Source organism: Rhagoletis pomonella, unplaced genomic scaffold (assembly GCF_013731165.1).
Source record: "Rhagoletis pomonella isolate Grant_MI unplaced genomic scaffold, Rhpom_1.0 Rhpom_scaffold_00008, whole genome shotgun sequence".
NCBI lineage: Eukaryota > Metazoa > Arthropoda > Insecta > Diptera > Tephritidae > Rhagoletis > Rhagoletis pomonella.
Genome location: NW_023458562.1, coordinates 36,590,524 through 36,596,841, shown reverse-complemented (window position 1 = coordinate 36,596,841; position 6,318 = coordinate 36,590,524).

The window sequence follows — 6,318 nt, the reverse complement described above, 5'->3', positions numbered from 1 at the left end:
AAAATAGTTGAGGAATCAAGTTAAATTTAATAAGATTAAATTAGGGCTGTGTTTCAGCAGATTTAGTTAAGTGGGAATAAATTATAAGTAATAACATTTTTTTTTTTAATTCTCAATTAATGGGAAATTGAAAATTGGCTAAATATTTTATTGCCCAATTTTTTGCCGAACTTGCTTAATCCAAATTTTTCTGAATAAAATTTATTTGACACAAGCAACTTAAAAAAAATCGAATTCAAATATGAATAATATTCGTATTGTATCTATTTTTTAATGCCTAATACCATACTAAATACTAAGCATGTCATAACAACTTATTAGATAATCACGCCTACATGCTCTTAACACGTCAGCAGAAGACATGTCCAAGAAAAAAGTTAAGAAATAAAAAAAATAAAAAAATAGCTTAAAGACGATTCAATCATACCACATATAATCAGCAGACCAGCATTAGGGTGGTCAAAAAAGAAATTAAGTTGGAATTTTAATGCTCACACCACTAGGATTGCTCTATAGCGAAAATACTATTCCGCTATTTTTTTTTTTTAAATAAAAAAATATTTAAAGGTCGCTCAAAGTGCTCAAAGTTTATCATGTATTTAAAAATCCATATTTTTTGTCGAAAAACTCTCTTACTCTTCTGGAGACTTCGAATAATATTACCCAATTGTTCAAGCTACTATTTTTTAATACTAGCGGTTTTTTATGGGTCCGCCCATTGAATTTTTTGGGGTTCTTGCAGGCCCTCAAAAAAATAGTTTATAGGTATTAAAAAATGGTAAATAAACAGTTGAGTTTTATTATTGGAAGTATTTTGAACAGAAACAGAGAAAAAAAATATACTAAAATAAAGTAAATAAAATAAAATAAAATTATATTAAATTTAATTCAGTATAATTTAATAATGAAACAAAACATAATATAACATAACACAACATAACATAAAATAACATAACAGAACATAACATAACATAAGACAAAATAATATAAAACAAAAAATTAGGTGAGAGGAAGTAAAGTAAAGGTAGTTTTCCGATCGAATAATGTTGAGTTTCAAGAATTCGATAGCATTTCTACAAAAAAAAAAAATCCCATACAAAGTAGGTACATGGAAGACTTTGAGCGCTTTAAGTGACCTTTAGATATACATATTTTGATTTCGAAAATAAAACCGTTCGTTTTCGATATAGAACAATACTAGGAGTGATGAGCATTAATATTCGGACTTCACTTTTTTCACATGCATTTTTTTTTGAACACCCTAATGAACATGCCTGCTACTGCCAAGTAAATGAAATTACTCATTTCTCTAAAAATAGCACAGTTCTACAGAGCGTGAACCACATCGGGAAGCAACAACAAAAAACTTGCAAAAAACAGCAAGAGAAAACAGAACGAAGTGGGGAAAAAGTGCTGCATAACACTTGACGCTGGCCAATGTCATTTTTTATTGGCGCTGTGACATAGCGAAAAAAAAATTGCGCGAAAGTCATCACAACTAACACGAGAACTTCACTGATTCGAATACTAATTTATATTTGTATTTTTCAAAGTATGTATACATCTCTGCCAGCATGCTTATTTAGCTGCTAAGCTTAAAAAAAAAGAATCTCACGTCAAGCGATAGTCACGAGTGAATTGCGGACGTATTACGTACAAGGGACTTAGTGGACAGACGTATGTATGTACATACATGCATATGTACTATATATGAATACTTAGCTGGTGTATATAGGGTGTGTTGGAACACTGAAGTAGATCACTTTAGCAGCCGCTTGAGGTATTAAAATTATTTTATAGCTACAAAATCCAAGGTACGAATATATAATTTGCTTATCTCATTTAAGTGATTTCAGTTGGAAACAGTCGAAAAAAATATGCCTTAAAATTTACAGCTTTGAGTGATTGGTATGTATGTACATATGTTAAGCACGTGTCTTAAGTATGTTTTCTGCGCAGTCACATGTGCGCTCGAGATTGCGAAGCGTATGAGTAGCGTGTGATACCGGGTACCACTGCTAGTGCTAGCGAATGAGTTGAGTAAATACTGGAGTGGCATAAGGTAATAGCAATGCGATTTTGTGAAATTTCAATTGTCAATTTCTTTATTGAAACCTTTTTTCCTTGCTTTTACTGAGCTCAATTCATGAAGTCAATTAAATTATAAATATTGGCACTTCCTTATACAAATAATTCAATTTAATCACTTTGTGGAATTTGTACTCACAATGCTGGGTGTTTTGTTTTATAAAAAGTGCGAATCATGCTTTCGTTGCTTTTGTAGATATGTGTCTGTATGTATGTTCTGCGCATATGTTCTCTACCTGCTTCATGCCTTGGAGCTTTGCTGAAATTCGATAAGACTTAGATACATACAGCCATATCGGGCTCTGGCGTGCATATATAAAAACATATTTAGGTATACATACATATGTGTTTTATGGCTATGGTACATCTCTAAATAAAAAATAATAAAATATATGTATGTATGTATATATTCATGTATGTAAATTAGGCGCATCGGTGTAGGAAAGTTTTAAATAATTCCAATTTATTACCAAAACGTAGTTTTTCTACTATTGTGTAGTTTTTGATTTTGCTGTTCGGCATTTCGAATGTCAAAAAAAAATTATCTCGATATGACTCGAAAAAATTTAACGATAACAAAATCGATAGAGAATAATGGCGTACACTTCTATAACGATAAACGATATCCATAAATATATCGATAACTAAAGACGAAAATTTATTTAGAATAGCGAAAAGATATCGATAACAATATCCATAAAAATTAAGAGGACGATGAGCAAAAATATCGATAACAAAATAACTCCAATATCGAATTTACTAAGAATGGCCATAACGATATCGATTTCTTTAAATTTTATGATATCGTTAATTGTAAAATAACAAGAAATATGACCGCAGTTCGGAAAATGAAAATATTTCGATATCTGTGTGTGAATGTATATATTTCGATAGCGGCTAGTTCTAGATAACCTACAAAATAGTTTAAGATAGATCATTTGTTGTGCTAATAAAGGTCGATTAAGAACTGTATTTAAAAAGTGTTCCCACAAAATTCAAAAAATCCGCGAGAGTAGTATTTTAGGTTGTTAAAACAAATTAGGTTAACTTTTTAATATTTTTTTACCTTGTGGGGCTTCACAATGGGTATTTGGTTATTTTCTTAATTCGGTTTACAACAAATTAATGCACTACAGAATAGTAATTTTTAACGAGATAACTGACAATCAGGCAAGGTATTATCTAAATCTATAGCTTTCGAGCTACCTACTGTATATGTACAACCGTTTTCGATTTTTTTTCAAAATAAACATTTCCTACTGGGTCTGGTTAAATCTCCACCAGCTACTTTTGTATATAAAACAACCTATATTCCTGCATACCATGTCGCTACACATCTACATTTCGCACACCATCTTCAAAAGAGTCACAACTCAAAACAATATATTTGTCAGAAAATGCGAAAAACTATTTCTTAGCGCATGATAATCATATGGGCAAGGGCGACTTTACCTTAGGTTTTTTTAAACAAATTATCTATAACAAAAATTGTCTCCAGCTTTTGCTGAAAGGCAAATAAAAGCGTACATTTTTAGCGCATAATCTCAAAAATACCAAATTTTGAGTTGTGACTCTTCTGAAGACCGTGTGCGATATGTGTGTGCACATTAGGGTGGTCCAGAAAAAAGTAAAGTCGGAATATTAACGCTCTCCTCGAATTTTATTTTGAAATCAAAAAATATTTAGAGGTCGCTAAAAGCGCTCAAAACTTTTCAGGCATTTAAGATAGAAAAGAAACAATTAATCTTGGAAGTGGTATAGAATTCTTCGAAATAAATATTTTTCGATCGAAAAACTCTGTTTCTCTCAAGATACTTCAAATGACACCTAATTTTTTATTTAGCGATTTATTAATATAAACTATTTGTGGAGGTCCCCCAAAAACCCAGAAAAATGCAATGGATACATAAAAAATCGTTAGTATTAAAAAATGGTGAAATAAACAGTTAGGTATTATTATTGGAAGTCTTCTGGAGAGAAGTGGAAAACTTGATTTTTCCCCATATAAACGACGTGGAAAGTTTTGAGCACTATGAGCGACCTCTAAATATTTTCTAAATTTCGATATCGAAATAAAAAACAGGAGTAATTTTTCCAAATGGAGTCATCCCAAAGGGTGAGGGTATTAAAATTCCGACTTTACTTTTCCAAATTTTTTAACCACCTTAATGTACATAGGTACATGAATACATATATCCCAACCACAAAAGCGACGACAACTACTCATTCATTTCGTTCGAAGTTCATAAGCAATAGCAACAGTAAGAAAAAACCATAAAATATAGCGAAAAAGTAGCAACAATGCAGCGCAAATAATAAGTCGAAAAAGACGAACGCGAATGCCAATAAAAAACAAATAAAATAAAACAAAGCAAATAACAATTAAGTAAAAATACAACAAAAGCAGTGTAGCCACTCAGTATCAGCCGATAAACACGTGAGCAGTGATTAACGCTCGGAACGCTTTTTGCGGTCGGCCGAACCGGCACACCACCACCACTAGTACCCCCCCACCAGCACCAGCTATCCACGAGTATGAACAGCGCCTTCACCCGATACTCTTGCCAGTTGCTGTCCATCAACAGCAATGTGGTGAGCGAATTTCTGTGGAATTTCTGCTTTCGCATGTGAAATCACTATGCCCCGGCTGATTTGGCGCTGTCGGAGCTTTTAGTGGAGTGTTGAGGTGGGGATGAACGTACGAAGAAAAAGAAAACAATATGTCAGATGCAATTTTTTTTTCAATTTTGTTTTTGTCATTTGCCGGTTGGCTGGTTGATTGTTAGTTGTTGTTGACTTTTGCGTGGCGGTAAGGTCGGTCGGAAAGTGTGGAAAGTTTAAAAAGTTGCACAACTCAGCTGCCTACGAGAACGGAATAAGTGATAAAGAGCAGGCGGGAGGGAGTGAGTGAGTGCGTTTGTGAGTGAACGAGTGAGTGTGCGAGTGAGCGATTAATACAAAGTATTTATGAGTGTCTGTTTGTTTATTGAGTGGCGCGACGGCAACTTGTTTTAATTGCAGAGGCGGTAGGAGGCTTGTTATACGTATATGTATGTATATGTATGTAATGGAGGGTGGGTGTGCCAGATTTAGGGTTTATTGATAATGAGCTGGTGGAAAGAGCGAATTATTTTTATTAAAAAATTGTATTAAAATAATTTCAATGAAGCCATGAATTTTTCACCTCTACTTTTAAAACAACACATTCTGTAGGAATCAACTTTTTGTTTAATTCGTTGTGCTAAATTAAATTTTTCGTAATTTTTTTGTATTTATAATATTTTGCATGCCCTCTTTAATTTTTACCGCAACAAAGTCCACGTTTCCAGAAAATTCTATGTGCTATTTTCGTAGCTCGATGGCGCATGATTTCCTACTTTATTGCTTAAAATTGTCTTTCTCTCCAGAATTGTTTCTTGTTGTTATGCTTTTTTTCTGCTTTTATTGCTGACGTTTCGCCAGATTTTATGTGACTTTATTTTATTTATTTGCCATAAAAGCGATTTTTTGTGGTATTTGTGAAAGCCAGACAAGCAAAATTACGAACACTTGTCTCTGTGTTTTATTTGTAAATTTTAAGCTGTTTTTTTTCGTACTTTTGTTATTGTATTATTTGCTCGTACACGGTCATTCGTCTTTACTTGTATACAACACTTTATTGGCTCATTTTATTATTTTTGTTAAAATATTATGCAAATCTCGTGACTAGCTGTAGCGAAATTTAGCGGTACAGTTGTGCACGTTTTTGCTAAGAATTTCATGTATGTACCTATGTACATCTTCCTCTTATATTATTTGCCGTTGTTTTATGCGTTTACCTTTTTTCAGCTCACGAGTCAATTTGAAGGCAGTTGAGTCATTTCATTAAATATTTTATACAATTGTTGCATTTAATTGAATTAAATTGATGAATTCGTCGAGAGTTATTGAAGCTAAGATGTTTAATTGAGTTATTGAGAAAATAATGGAAATATAAAAATGTACCCTATGGGGAGTATTTAATGGAAATATTTAACAAAAATACTTCAGAGTTATATAAAAATTAATTGGGCAGGAGGAATACTAAAAATTAAACGATAAGAAATAAAAATAAAATAAAATAGAATAAAATAAAATAAAATAAAATAAAATAAAATAAAATAAAATAAAATAAAATAAAATAAAATAAAATAAAATAAAATAAAATAAAATAAAATAAAATAAAATAAAATAAAATAAAATAAAATAAAA